General features: G+C 35.5%; 1 pseudogene; it reads left to right on the forward strand.

Annotated features, from left to right (window-relative positions):
• The first annotated feature begins 1,423 nt into the window (after positions 1 to 1,423).
• On the forward strand, positions 1,424 to 2,799 carry LOC131614796 (UDP-glycosyltransferase 73C1-like; annotated as a pseudogene).
• The last annotated feature ends 12,890 nt before the right edge of the window (positions 2,800 to 15,689 follow it).

Consider the following 15,689-nt stretch of genomic DNA (forward strand, 5'->3'; position numbering starts at 1 on the left):
TTGAAAAGTAATCTTTTATATTTTCTCTCTCCCACTCAATTAATAGATCAACATAAATAATAATTAATATGGTAATTTATATTTAAAAAAGTGGTGTATTAATTGCCGTTAACCTATGCAATGTTGCATGGGGACAACTTCTCTACCCATCACAAAAAGATGGGTAGTGTACATTCCACCAATCAGATGACACCATTTAATTTTTATGTATTTAATTATTTATTATATAGAATAATTATTTGATATTTTCAATGCATTTAACACTAAAGGTAATCTTACCCATCTTTTTGAGGTGGATAAATAAGAATTCACCATGGTTAGAAAAACCCTTTTTATTTTAACCTTTTAATTTTATTTTTAAGACACAAAAAGTAAAATAAAGTAAGTTGATTAATGACAAATCTTTATTTCATTTATATGTTATATCCTTAAAATATCATTTAATAATTTATTTATAAAAATATAAAAGTGTAAAATCACATACAAAGAAATAATAAAATTTACAAAAGAAAATTTACTATTTTTGAATAAATAGCAATAAATAAGAGATTTACTTATAAAATTAATTTACCATTTTATAATTACATTTTTTTATAATACATTATATCTTTGATATTGTTTAATAATTTATTTATAAAAATGTAAAAATATAAAAATCACATAAAAAGAAATAAATAAATTTAGAAACGAAAATTTACCATTTTTGTAATTAATAGAAATAAATCAGAAATTTCTTTAAAAGATATTGAAAATTTTGAAATAAAATAATATAATGTCAAAGAATTTTCCTAATTAAGTGGGACAATGCTACCTCTATTGTAAAAACATTAAACCAAATAGACAAATATGTAAAACAAACTTATGATTCATATAATCCAATTTTTGCCTATATAAGTTCTTACATAAAATTAAAAGTGAAAGAAAGAATAAATGTTGCTTGTATAACTTTTTTTTAAAATATATTCTTAATTTATCTATTTTGTATATGCATATTTTTATTTGTATACATTGTATATTAACTCTTTCTTTTACCAGAAATAGTCATTTCAAAACTGTTAATAGAGTATATTTAATAATACCAAACATATTTAGTAAAATAAAAGCATAATAGCATATTATCATTGTACACCGGATATTAAAAAAAATAAAATACAGCTAACCTATTTTGATACATAAATTTAACACAAATATATCTGCATGTTCGGTTAATTGTATTAGGATAAACAATTTTTTTTCTGGAAATTCATTAACCAAATAATTAATTTTATTCATCAACCTTTTATACATCATTTACCAAAATTAGTTTATCACGTAAGATTTCCATTTTTTGAACCGAGTTAGTATATAAATATATGTACAACTTTTGCTTCATTGTGCAACGTATCTACAAAAGAAAATACATCAATCCTTCCAGTTTTCAATCATGGCAACCAAAGATCAAAAGCTTCACTTTGTGTTGTTTCCAATGATGGCTCCAGGCCACATGATCCCTATGAGCTTTTTCTTCAATTTGGCCTACAGATTCATGTAGTCCATCTCCAATTTCCATCCAAAGAGGCTGGATTACTAGAAGGGTGTGAGAATCTTGACATGTTAACTTCACTTGGTGCAACATCAAACTTCTTCAATTCCACAAATTTCAACAAGATGAAGCTCGAAAAATATTTGAAGAGTTAACACCGCCGTCAAGTTGCATAATCTCTGATTTGTGTTTACCATACACAATCCACATAGCTAGAAAATTCAATGTTCCAAGAATTTCTTTTCTTGGAGCATGTTGCTTTTATCTATTGTCTATGAATAATTTACATGTTAGTAATATGAGTTCTTTGCATTGTCTGGTTTTTCTGAAAAGTTTGAGGTAAATTTGTCACAGATTGAACTAGGATTAATGGATGAAACATGGAGGAAGTTTAGTATAGATATGATTAAAGCTGAAGTGGCTTCTTATGGGGTGATTGTGAACTCTTTTGAAGAGTTAGAGTCTGAATTTGTAAAAGATTATAAAAAGGTAAAAAATGATAAAGTTTGGTGTATTGGTCCTGTGTCACTTAGTAACACCAATAGTTTGGATAAGGTTCAAAGAGGTCATAATAATAAGAATGTTTCTGTTGATGAATGGATTCATCTCAAGTGGCTTGATTCTTAGAAGCCAGGGAGTGTAATCTATGCATGTTTAGGAATTAAAGTTTATGCAATTTTACAACACCACAGATGATAGACCTTGGTTCAACATTAGAAGCAACAAAAAGACCTTTTATATGGGTTTTAAGAAAGGAAAACAAGTCAGATGAATTGAAAAAATGGATTGAGGAAAGTGGATTTGAGGGAAGAATCAATGGTAGAGGTCTAGTGATTGAGGGTTGGGCTCCTCAGTTGTTGATACTGTCACATCCTTCGGTTGGAGGATTCTTGACACATTGTGGTTGGAATTCTACTATAGAAGCGATATGTGCTGGTGTGCCAATGCTTACATGGCCACGTTTTAACGATCAATTTTTTGATGAAATTTTTATTGTGCAGGTATTAAAAGTTGGTGTGAAAATTGGAGTGAAGAATCCAATGAAATGGGGTGTGGAAGAGGAAACAAGTGAGTTTGTGAAGAAGGAAGATGTAGAAAGAGGAATAGAAATGTTAATGGATGAAACAAATGAAGGTGAAGAAAGAAGAAAAAGGATAAGAGAGTATAGTGAGATGGCTAAAAAGGCAGTAGAAAAAGGAGGGTCTTCTCACACAAATGTTACTTTGTTTATCCAAGATATCATGAAACAACAATCAAGCATTAAAGTTGAAGCATGAAGAGATATGGCATTTGTATCTTTAGTTGTGTCCTTTTCTTGTCATTTTTTGTTTTATTTACTCTGAAGTTTAAAATCAATAAATTAAGTTCGCTTTACAAGAACTATAATAACGTAAGATTGGTCATTGTTTTTTTTAAACGAAAATATATTTTGTATTCAATATATGAAAAACAATGCATATATTCAGCATATAAAAAACATTGAATTTGTTTCTTTTGTTTTTAGTTTTATTAAGAATGATTTACACAAATTGTTTTTTGATTTTTAATTTTTTCAATTATAATTATAATAGTTAATAGGAAATTGAATTCTAAATATTCAGATAGATAATATTGAGATGAATCATATCTAAATATTTTGTGTAAATTCCTAAATTCCAACTCGACATAAAATAAAACATTTCAACACTACAACACGCAAGGCTTTTAAAAACGCTTTCTTTGGCCTTTAACAGCGCTTTAAAGCGCTGCCAAAGCCAGCGCTGGCATAGGCTACGAAAGCGCTTTTAAAAGCGCTCTGGTAGACCCCCCTATAAGAGCGCTTTTTACAGAAAAAGCGCTCTGGTAGACCCCCCTATAAGAGCGCTTTTTCTGGAAAAAGCGCTCTGGTAGACCCCCCTACTAGAGCGCTTTTCCAAATGCGCTTTGGTAGGTTGCGTATTTTTTTTTCTTTTTGTAGCAGCCTATAAGAGCGCTTTTTATGGAAAAAGCGCTCTGGTAGACCCCCCTACTAGAGCGCTTTTCCAAAAGCGCTTTGGTAGGTTGCGTATTTTTTTTTCTTCTTTTTGTAGCAGCCTATAAGAGCGCTTTTTGTATCAAAGCGCTTTCGTATGTGGACCTTTAAGAGCGCTTTTTAAAAGCGCTATCGTTGCTAAATGAGATATTTTAAAGTGCAGCCTATAATTTCAGCCTCCCAGATTGACCTGTAATATATTTTCAACCTGTAATATTTTTGACCTGTAATATATTTTCGACGATATATTTTCAACCATAGTCAGGACTATATATATACTAATATAATACCATTATAATATCCAAAGTTATATATATATACATCATTATGTCAATCAAACTAAATCTCTAACATCAACAATATTATACTTCAAATATTAATTTGCAACAATATGAACAAAGTTAGTAACCATAGGTAGGACTATAATATTCTCTTCAAATCGACGCAAATCCTACTGCATGAATAGCTGATTAATATAAAATTGACACAATTCCTCTTTGATTTCTTCCAACTTAAGTCTCGTGTAAGAAGCAGCACGGAATTCGTCAAAGTACTACAGAATAAAAACATAATATGAATGATTTAGTTAAATGTAATAAATTATAAGAAGTTATCTAATTAAGTTATAAATTCATACCGTGATTGGAATCTCTAATTGATTCATTTGAAGGATTTCTTTCATAAACCTCAAAACAAAGTATCCGCAGTCTGAACTGTTCCGCTGTATCGGACACTACATAGAAAAACAAATAAGATTTTATAGTTGTCTTGTTTTATCAAGTAGCATACACTACGCCAAATTTGGCTTTTAGCAGCACCCCTACGAAAGCGCTTTTAGGAAAAGCGCTGGCATAGGCTTCGCTAAAGACAAAATTAAAAAACACGCTAAAAAAGCGCTCTAATAGTGGGGGGGTATGAAAGCGCTTTTAAGAAGCGCTCTGGTAGGGGGGGTTATGAGAGCGCTTTTCAAAAGCGCTCTGGTAGGTGGGGGGTACGAAAGCGCTTTACAAAAGCGCTCTGGTAGGTGGGGGGAACGTGGGGGGAACGAAAGCGCTTTTCAAAAGCGCTCTGGTAGGGGTGTTTAATGAGAGCGCTTTTTGTCAAAAGCGCTGGTATAGACCAGGCTATGAGAGCGCTTTTCAGAAGCGCTTTAGTAGCCTTTATTACTAAAAATTAAAAACCAAAACACGCGTTACTGTTTCTCATTTCTCTCTTTCGTTTTCTGCAGAACCCTTCCGTCCACCACTGTTCTTCATCCACAAACCCTCACTGCACGCGAAACCCTTCCGTCCACCACCATCGGCAACCACCGTCGGCGTCCCTCCGTCGGCTTCTCCTCCGTCACTCGTTTTATCCACCGCCGGTGAGTTTTAGGTTTAATTTTCAGTGAAAATTTTATTTGGTATCAAAGATTGAACTTCTGCCTGCAACTTGTTTGATGAAATGCCTGAAAGAAATGATTTGAGTTGATAATTGATGAAATGCCACAATCCTTAGTAGGTATTTTTAAATTCTAAGTTGATTTACTTCCGCTTTTCATGATTCAAAAATCCATGGTTTTTTGGCTGTAGTGTTGATAAAATTCTGAAGTTACTGAATACAAAATAGACTTGCCACTGTTTATCACAAAATTTTGGCATTTCATCAAACAATAGTAACATAGTACGGCTAAACTTGCACCATGAGTATCACAAAATTTTGGCATTTCATCAAACAATAGTATCACAAGTGTAGCTTATTAATGTATTAGAATGAGACTTTTCTATTAGAATTGAGTTAACCAAATCTTTGTGCCATCTTCAAATCTTTGTCTCTGGTTTCTACTTTAAAATATATATTATATACTTTTATTTATATATAATAACTCTATGATATATATGTTGTGTGTGTATGAGATTGAGAGTGATGGTATATATATATTGTACAATAAATTGGCTTGTTCAAGGATGCCAAGTACTGTAAAGTATGAGAATGACAGCACATAGAGAAATTAAATAATAAATAATATATAATAATAGTAATAATATATACCTTATGAGAGTTGAATTAATGAGGAAGAGAGAAGGTAAAGAATGAAACAAGAGTGAGTTAATGTATATAGACAAGGATGATTCATAAGGTTTGCTTTTGAGCAAAAAGTTTTATAGCTTCGTGTTAGTAGTGGTGTATTTAATTAACTGCATCGTGTGTCTTGTGTTAGTAGTGTTAGTTGTGGTGTATTTAATTAACTGCATCATGAGCTATTCACCCATTCTTATTATAATCATACATTGAATTGAATTTCTTGTATAGGTCTGACTGGATTGATAACTTTGGATCTCTTTGGAGCTCGTATCATTGACTCTGGTACTACATATTTAGGAGTATGTACACACATCAAACTATTGTTGATTTCCTTTGTTCAATCGATTTTGTCTTGGTGGTTACTAACTTTGTGAATTTGCTATAGGGGTAACTTGTGTATAGTGAAAGTTTGATCGTTTCCCAGCCTAGTTCGACGTTTGGCGTTTTCTTGAGTTCGGTAACATCCGAGGTAAATTTCTTTCTCAAATTACTGGTATTATGATGAATTTGTCTGAAATTGTGTGATTATATATGTTACGTTTTATTGCTTCGGATTCATTCCGTTTATACTTTGCGTTTTGACAGAAACACATTAGTTTTATGTGTTTAGAGAGTTAATATAGGAGGTACTTACTAACTTTGTGAATTGAATTCGCCATAGGGGTTACTTGTGAAGAGTGGAAGTTTGACCGTTGTTGTTTAGCTTAATTAAGACATGGATAAGACATGGATGAATTCAAACCGATTGTCGAAAGAGTACGAGAAAGGGGTATGGGAATTTGTTGAGTTTGCGGTTGCGAACTCCAAAGACCCGCTTCGAATGCCGTGTCCTTGCTTGGGTTGCTGTTATGCCGGGGGTAAGGTTGACGGGAATCAGTTGGGATCTCATTTACTACGGTTTGGAATTGATAGAAGTTATACATGTTGGACAATGCATGGTGAGAAAAGTACCGGGAATGCTGGGTCGAGGTGTAATAGGAAGTATGCTTCAAACGACGATTGCACAGACACATACGATTGTGATCGAGTCGAAGAGATTGCAGAAGCGCTGGAAGAAGATCTAGCGGATTGTCCCAAAATGTTTGAGAGGTTGGTAAGCGATGCAGAGAAACCGTTGTATGATGGTTGTTCAAAATTCACAAGATTGTCTGCGGTGTTAAAGTTGTACAACTTAAAGGCGGACAATGGATGGTCGGATAAAAGTTTCACAGAGTTATTAGCCCTTATGAAAGATATGCTACCAGAGGATAATGTTCTTCCCAATCGAACGTATGAAGCCAAAAAGATGTTGTCTTCTATTGGAATGAGCTATGATAAGATACACGCATGTCCAAACGATTGCGTTTTGTTTCGAAACGAGTATGCAGCGTTGAATGAGTGTCCTAAATGTGGTGCCCCTCGATATAAGAAAAAGTTGTCTCCTGCTAAAGTCTTATGGTATTTTCCTATAATTCCGAGATTTAGACGCATGTATCGTAGTGAGACCGATTCAAGACACTTGACTTGGCATGCAGATGAAAGAATTATTGATGGAAAGTTGCGACATCCGGCAGACTCACCACAATGGAGTAAAGTTGATACTGAATATCCTGAATTTGGAAAAGAAGCAAGAAACCTTCGGTTGTCATTGTCTACTGATGGAATGAACCCGCATGGTATTCAAAGTATCTCGCATAGCACATGGCCTGTGATTCTTATGATTTATAACTTACCTCCGTGGCTATGTATGAAGCGTAAGTACATGATGTTATCTATGCTAATTTCTGGGCCTAAACAACCAGGGAATGACATAGACGTATACTTGGCACCCTTAATCGAAGATTTAAAGTTTTTGTGGGAGAGAGGTGTGGAGGTTTACGATGGGTATAGGAAAGAAAGTTTCAACTTGAGGGCGATGTTGTTTGGAACAATTAATGATTTTCCAGCATACGGAAATCTATCCGGGTACAGCAACAAGGGTCAAAAGGCGTGTCCTGTTTGTGAAGATGAAACCGATACGACACGATTGGCGCTTTGTCAGAAGAATGTCTTTCTCGGCCATCGTAGATTCTTAAATTCTAATCATCACTACCGTGGGTGGAGAAAAGCATTCAATGGAGAGGCCGAACATCGTACAGCCCCGCCTTTTTTGTCAGGTGATCAAATTTTTGAAAAGGTGAAAGATGTGAGCACTCAGTTTGGCAAGCCTTTTGCACATTCAATTGTCAAGGGTGGGTGGAAGAAGAAGTCAATTTTCTTTGAACTTCCATATTGGAAGTCGTTGTACGTAAGACATTTCCTGGATGTTATGCATATTGAAAAAAATGTATTTGACAGCGTTATAGGTACGCTACTCAATATACAAGGAAAGTCTAAGGATGGCGTTAACATAAGGAATGACATGGTAAACATGGGGATGAGAACTGAATTGGGGCCCGTGACGAAAGGAAGACGAACATATCTGCCACCTGCTGTTTACACTCTATCTAGAAAGGAGAAGAAAACATTGTGTAAGTTCCTCAGTGAAGTAAAAGTTCCAGAAGGCTACTCTTCAGATATTAGAAGACTTGTGTCCATGAAAGACCTCAAGTTAAAGAGTTTGAAGACGCATGATTGCCATGTTATAATGGAACATTTTTTACCAATAAGTATACGTTCTATTCTGCCAGAAAAAGTAAGAAGCGCAATAACTAAGCTGTGTTTCTTCTTCAGGTCTATTTGCAGTAAGGTGGTCGATCCCGCGATCTTACCAACATTGCAAAATGAGATAGTTGTTACTTTATGTGATCTTGAAATGTATTTTCCTCCCTCGTTTTTTGACATAATGGTTCATCTAGTCGTTCATCTTGTGAAAGAGACACAACTGTGCGGACCAGCTTATATGAGATGGATGTACCCTGCTGAACGTTATATGAAAATATCAAAAGGGTACGTGAAAAACAGAAGTCGACCGGAGGGTTGTATTGCCGAGCGATACGTTGCTGAAGAAGCGGTTGAGTTTTGTACTGAATATCTGTCAAATGTTCAATCAATTGGACTCCCCAAATCTCATATTGTCGAAAAAAAAGAAGGAAAAAGGCTAATTGGAAATAAAGTTGTGACAGTATCAATGGTCGAACGGGATCAAGTGCACTTGTATGTTCTGCACAATGAGATTGAGGTTGAGCCGTTTGTTGAAATGCACAAAGTTGTTCTCCGAGATTTAAATCCAAATAGAAATGAGAACTGGATAGTACGAGAGCACAATCGAAGTTTCATACCGTGGTTTAGAGATCATATTTATTCAAAGTATCGTTCAGATCCTGCTTCAGTAACAGAAAGGTTGAGATGTTTAGCCTATGGTCCATCTGTAATTGTACTTTCTTATAGCGCATACGCAATTAATGGATACACATTTTATACCAAAGAACAGGATGATAAAAGTACTATGCAAAATAGTGGTGTTACCTTGGTAGCTGAAGCTATGCACATATCAAGTGCCAATGACTTAAATCCGAAATTTGCAAATTTGTCATATTTTGGGGTTATCGAGCGCATTTTGGTGTTTGATTACGCGAAGTTTCAGATTCCTGTATTTGGTTGCAAGTGGGTTGAAAATAATAGTGGCGTACGAATGGATAAGTCAGGATTTTTGCAAGTGGATCTCAATAGGGTAGGGTACAAAGATGAGCCTTTCATTCTAGCCTCTCAAGCTAAACAAGTGTTCTATGTCAATGATCCGACAAGTACGAAATGGTCTATAGTGCTTTTATCTAACAAAATAGTTGATGAAAAAATTGAAGATCAAGGTGATATTGGTGTTGGCATTGAATCTTGTACAAGAAACGATCAAAATGAGAATGAATCTTGTATTAGAAATGATCATAATGAGGGTATTTGGATCAATCCAACCGTCCGCATTGTTAAGAGACGCGTAGTACACAAACCTACCAAGAAAAGAAAGAGACGTTAGTGATAAAGGTAATAGTATACATAGTCCGACTAATTTGTTTTATTCAATTTGGTGCATATTCTCGTTTTGTACATAACTTTTGAACCATGTATCCGCTTGTTGACTTCTTTACATGTAACTATACTATTTTGACGATTCCGGAGCTGCTCATGCACTTATCTTTACATTTCGGGACTATTTTTTTATCGGTTTTGCTTCTGCCCGTAATCAAAAGTCGGGCTTAGGGTCTGAATTTCGGAAAACCGACTTTGTTTTTGAGTCCGTGGCGACGTTTTACCATAGCCATGTAAATTTCGTTCAATTCCGATAACTTTCTTTTTTACGCTTATTTTGATTTGTACCGATTTCGTTTCCGATTTACTTGTACATGCATGGTTTGACTTCCATTTGACTTGTATAGATTGTTAGCTTATTAATAGTGTACTAATGTGCTTTAGTTTGTTTGATACAGGTTCAATGGCTTCAGATAGAGATGCTCCACCTGAAAACCCACCTGAAAACTTACAAGAAAACTCACAAGAAAGAGTTGCTTCGGATACAAATGCTCCACCTGATACTGAAGCAAAAGAGGTTGCACGAGGCATCACTATTATGAGGAGTATCATACGACATAGAGACCAAGGATTAGTATACCGATTGGAATGGAATTCTGATAAACAACCAATTGGTCCTAATTCTGCAAAGTTGACAAGTTATATTGGTACACTTGTCCGTATGCATATTCCGGTCTCCATAGCTACCTGGAAATCGAAAACGAAAAATTTAGAATTGGAGGAGAAAAAACAAGCGATTTGGGAAGAGCTTCAGGTATATATCATATATGGTTAATTGTTGTTATTATCTTGACGATAAATTGTTTAAATTATTTATACTAACACACTATGCGTACGTTTTTTTGCAGAGGACTTTTGAGATACCAGATGAACGTAAAAGCTACATACTTAGTTTGGCCGGCAAGAGATATAGAGGGTGGAAAAGTTTTTTGACAAACACCTATCTTAAGGATAAAGATGGAAAATTTCTTGAAGATGCACCGGGACGGCCAACAAAGTATGCGACCTTCATTGATGAAGCAGATTGGGCTGAGTTTGTAAAGCAAAGAGATGAAGCTTTTCAGAAAAAGAGTGCCACGAATAGGGAGAGAGCATCCAAACCCGCGTATCCATACAAAAAAGGGCGTTTGGGATATGCACGCTTAGAGGATAAAATTGTAAGTAAATAGAAATTCGATTTAATTAATTGTCTACATGTGCATGTTTTAATTGACGATTTTATCGTTTGTGTCAATGCATAGTTGGAGGAGAGTAAAAGTGAGGAAGCTTCACTTCCTGTACATGTGTTGTGGAAGGAAGCTCGTGTGGGCAAGAATCACGCTGTCGATCCCGATGTTCAGAGAGTTTATACTGAATGTGTAAGTATAATACTGTGTCTTTAATTAAATCAAATGTTTTTTAATATATAAATGACTTTTTATCTCCACTAATAATTATTTAAATGTAAATGAATTACAGGAGACCTTGTCGCAATCGGCATCCACCGGTGAGGAGAGCGTACTTAGTAGAGTACTAGATGCTCCCGAGTATCCCGGTCGGGTGAGGGGTAAGGGTCATGGTGTGACTCCAACCTCTTTTTACAAGAGTCCTAGGAGAAGAAATCCTTCAAATGAAGAAGTGTTGCAAAAGTTGGCGGAATTGCAAGCACAAGTCTCTGAATTGCAAAGAGATAAAGAAGTGTATATGAGAGAAAAGTGCAACACTTCATCGGTGAAAGAAACTAGTGATAAGGCTAGTATCAACTATCAAAGGAAATTTCCCGAGGTAATTATAATTTTTTTTCCTTTTAAATTGTTCTATTTTATTAATGATAATGACTTTATATTTACTTTTGGTTTAGGGCATTTCATCTTGCCAACTATACTTATCGGAACCGAATTATCGACTAGTTGGCAAGGGAAAAGTGCACAACACTTCGGGAGATTTACTTCACCACAGACCGCTCCCGGATGGACACCTGAAAGTATCGGTGGATGTTGTATTAGATCGTGATGCGATTCTACCGGTACCTGACATGGTCTCAGAGACGACATTGCTGCGAGATGCAATAGGATCGTTTGTTGCATGGCCCTCGGAGCTCATTACCATTAGTGATGAGGTAAATTGAAAACGATTATGAATCATTTAGTTTTCGAATGTCAATTCTAAACCGTTTATTAATTATGTTTTACATTTTATTTTTAGACTGCTCCTATAAAACCCGCAATTAAGGGTAAAGGGATTTTACAGGAGGAGGAGTCTGTTGCATCGCTAAAAGAGGTACATTTAAAGTGTTAATATATAATCTGAATCAAAATATGCATGATTTTATATTTTACCTAACTTATATGATTTTTAGGCATCCGCTCGGGAGTCACAACAAGTGACACAGCAGGTTCGTAGTGTACCACCCAGTGGTCCTCCGAAGCAAGCGGCAAGAAAAGGCGGTGCTTTTGTGCCTCGATACCGGGCGACACTCGCAACAATGGTTGATATGTCCGATATGAAGGATGGTGCTTTACGGGAAATCGATATGGATGAAAGTGTCTTCGGTATTGAGTTCAAGTCACATATTACAATTGATGACTTGCAAGAGATTTTTAACCAAGATCAACTAGGCGTCAGTAATATGCATTCATACATCCGGTAATATTCACTCATCCGATATATTATTTAATTAGTCCCACAATATAATTTATTTACACTTTTCAATGAAAAGAATCTAATGTTTATTATGTTTTTATTTAAGGTTGTTGTATGACAGAGTGTTGCGCGGGACTGCATTGTCTAACAGATTCCGGTTCGTGTCTTCCGCCCATTGCAGCGGAATGGAAATTGTTTCGGATCCGGAATCTGTTAGACAGCGCTTAGTCGATAGATTCATGTCCACCGGCAATACAGAATGTCTGCATCTTTGGGCGTATAATACCCGACCAGTAGGGTTAGTTTCTCATTCTTTATTCATCTAATCTCTGTTTCTTTAGTGTATAGCAATATTTTCATATAACCTATTGTTTTAATTTATAGAGCACACTGGTTGCTGCTTGCTATCAACCCGATAAGGGAAGTCGTGTATTATCTGAATTCGGTAAAGGGTGAATGGACCAATTATCCGGCCATGAAGGAAATCGTTGATTTGTAAGTGGGATCGTTCTAAATATATATTCGTGTATATTTATATATTTACTTATTTGTGGGATTGATCTAAACATATGCTTTTATATATTTGTTAATTAGATCAATACAAGTATTCCGTAGTCAACGGGACGCACAGGTATCCCGGACTAAATCAAACAACATCACCTGGATCGAAGTGCAGGTACATTACTTTTCACAAATTTGCTTATAATATTTGTGCTACTTGGTAAAACAAGACAACTTATATAGAATCTTATTTGTTTTTCTATGTAGTGTCCGCTACAGCGTAACAGTTCAGACTGCGGATACTTTGTATTGAGGTTTATGAAAGAAATCATTCAGGCGAATCAATTAGAGATTCCTCCCACGGTATAAAGTTATAACTTAAGATAATTTCATATAATTTATTACATTTACCTAAATATATTATTCATATTATGTTTTTGTTTTATAGTACCTTGACGAATTCCGTGCTGCTGGGTACTCGAAGCTAAAGTTAGAAGAAATCAAAGAGGAATTGTGTCAATTTTATATTAAGCTATTTTTCATGCAGATTTGAACTATAATATTGTTGATTTTGTAATGATGTATATATATAGTTTTGTAATGATGTATATATATAATTTTGGATATTATAATGGTATATATTAGTATATATATTGTCTTACTGATGGCTGAAATAATATAGTCGAAAATATATTACAGGTCGAAAATATATTACAGGTCGAAAATATTACAGGTCGAAAACATTACAGGTCGACTGGGAGGATTAAATTATAGGCTGCACATAAAAATACCTCATTTAGCAACTACAGCGCTTCTAAAAAGCGCTCTTAAAGGTCCACATACTAGAGCGCTTCTTAGTAAAAGCGCTGGCAAAGACCAGTAAAAAAGCAAAAAAAATTAAAAAATTACGCAGCATACAAAAGCGCTTTTGGAAAAGCGCTCTGGTAGGCCCCCCTATGAGAGCGCTTTTTCTGGAAAAAGCGCTCTCATAGGGGGGCCTACCAGAGCGCTTTTCCAAAAGCGCTTTTGTATGCTGCGTAATTTTTTAATTTTTTTTGCTTTTTTACTGGTCTTTGCCAGCGCTTTTACTAAGAAGCGCTCTTAAAGGGGGGTCTACCAGAGCGCTTTTTCCAGGAAAGCGCTCTTATAGGGGGTCCTACAAGAGCGCTTTTTCCAGGAAAGCGCTCTTAAAGGGGGGGTCTACCAGAGCGCTTTTAAAAGCGCTTTCGTAGCCTACGCCAGCGCTGGCTTTGGCAGCGCTTTAAAGCGCTGTTAAAGGCCAAAAAAAGCGCTGTGAAAGCCCTTGTACGGCGTAGTGATAAATATTATAAGCAAAATTGTAAAAAATAATGTACCTGCACTTTGATCCAAGTAATGTTGTTAGATTTAGTCCGAGATACATGCGCGTCTCGTTGACTTCGGAACACTTGTATTGATATATCAAAAATATAAAAGCATATATTTAGATCAATCTCACAAATAATTAAATTTATAAATATACAAGAATATTTAGAACGATCCCACTTACACATCAATAATTTCCTTCATAGCCGGATAATTGCTCCACTCACCATCTACCGAATTCAGATAATATACAACTTCTCTTATCGGGTTGATAGCAAGCAACAACCAGTGTGCTCTATAAATTAAAACAATAGGTTATATGAAAATTTTGCTACGCAAAAGAAACAAAGATTAAATGAACTAAGAATGAGAAACTAACCCTACTGGTCGGGTATTATACGCCCAAAGAATCAGACTTTCTGTATTGCCGGATGACATGAATCTATCCACTAAGTGCTGTCTAACTGATTCCGGTTCCGAAGCAATTGTCATTCCGCTGCAATGGGCGGAAGACACGAAACGAAATTTGTTTAACAACGGAGTCCCGCGCAACACTCTGTCATGCAACAACCTTAAATAAAAACATTATAAACATATTAGCGGATGTATGAGTGCATATTAGTGTATATTACCGAATGAGTGAAAAACATAGTAAACATAATGTGTAAATAAATTGTTCGACTAATTAAATAATATATCGGATGAGTGAATATTACAGGATACATATGTACGGGTGCATATTAGACACGCCTAGTTGCTCTTGCGTAAAAACCTCTTCCAAGTCATCTATTGCAATATGTGACATGAATTCAACACCAAAGATACCTTCCTCCATATTGATTTGACGAAGAGCACCTTCCTTCAAATCGGACATATCAACAAGTGTCGTGAGCGTCGTCCGGTATCGAGCCACAAAAGCACCACCTTTTTTTGCCGCTTGCTTCGGAGGACCCTTAGGTGGTACGCTACGAACGTCCTGTGTCACTTGTTGTGACCCCCGAGCAGATGCCTAAAAATCATATAACGATCGATAAAATATAAAATCATGCAATTTAGATTCAAATTATATATTAACACCTTAAATGTACCTCTTTTAGTGATGCAACAGACTCCTCCTCCTGTAAAATCCCCTTGCCCTTAATTGCGGATTTTGTAGGAGCAGTCTAAAATTAAAATGTAAAAAATAATTAACGTAACGGTACAGAGTTGACATTCGAAAACTAAATGATTCATAATGGTTTTGAATATACCTCATCACCAATGATAATGAGCTCCGAGGGCCATGCAACAAATGACCCTATTGCATCTCGCATCAATGTTGTCTCTGAGACCATGTCAGGTACCGGTAGCACCGCATCATGATCTAATACAACATCAACTGATACTTTCAGGTGTCCATCCGGGAGCGGTCTATGGTGAAGTAAATCTCCCACGGTACTGTTGTGCACTTTTCCCTTGCCAACTAGGCGATAATACGGTGCCGATAATTATAGTTGGCAAGAAGAAATGCCCTAAACCAATAGTAAATATAAAGTCATTATCGTTAATAAAATAGAACAATTTGTAAGGAAAAGAAATTTATAATTACCTCGGGAAGTTTTCTTTGACAGTTGAAACTAGCTTTATCACTAGTTTCTTTCA

Source organism: Vicia villosa, linkage group LG6, assembly GCF_029867415.1.
Source record: "Vicia villosa cultivar HV-30 ecotype Madison, WI linkage group LG6, Vvil1.0, whole genome shotgun sequence".
Lineage (NCBI taxonomy): Eukaryota > Viridiplantae > Streptophyta > Magnoliopsida > Fabales > Fabaceae > Vicia > Vicia villosa.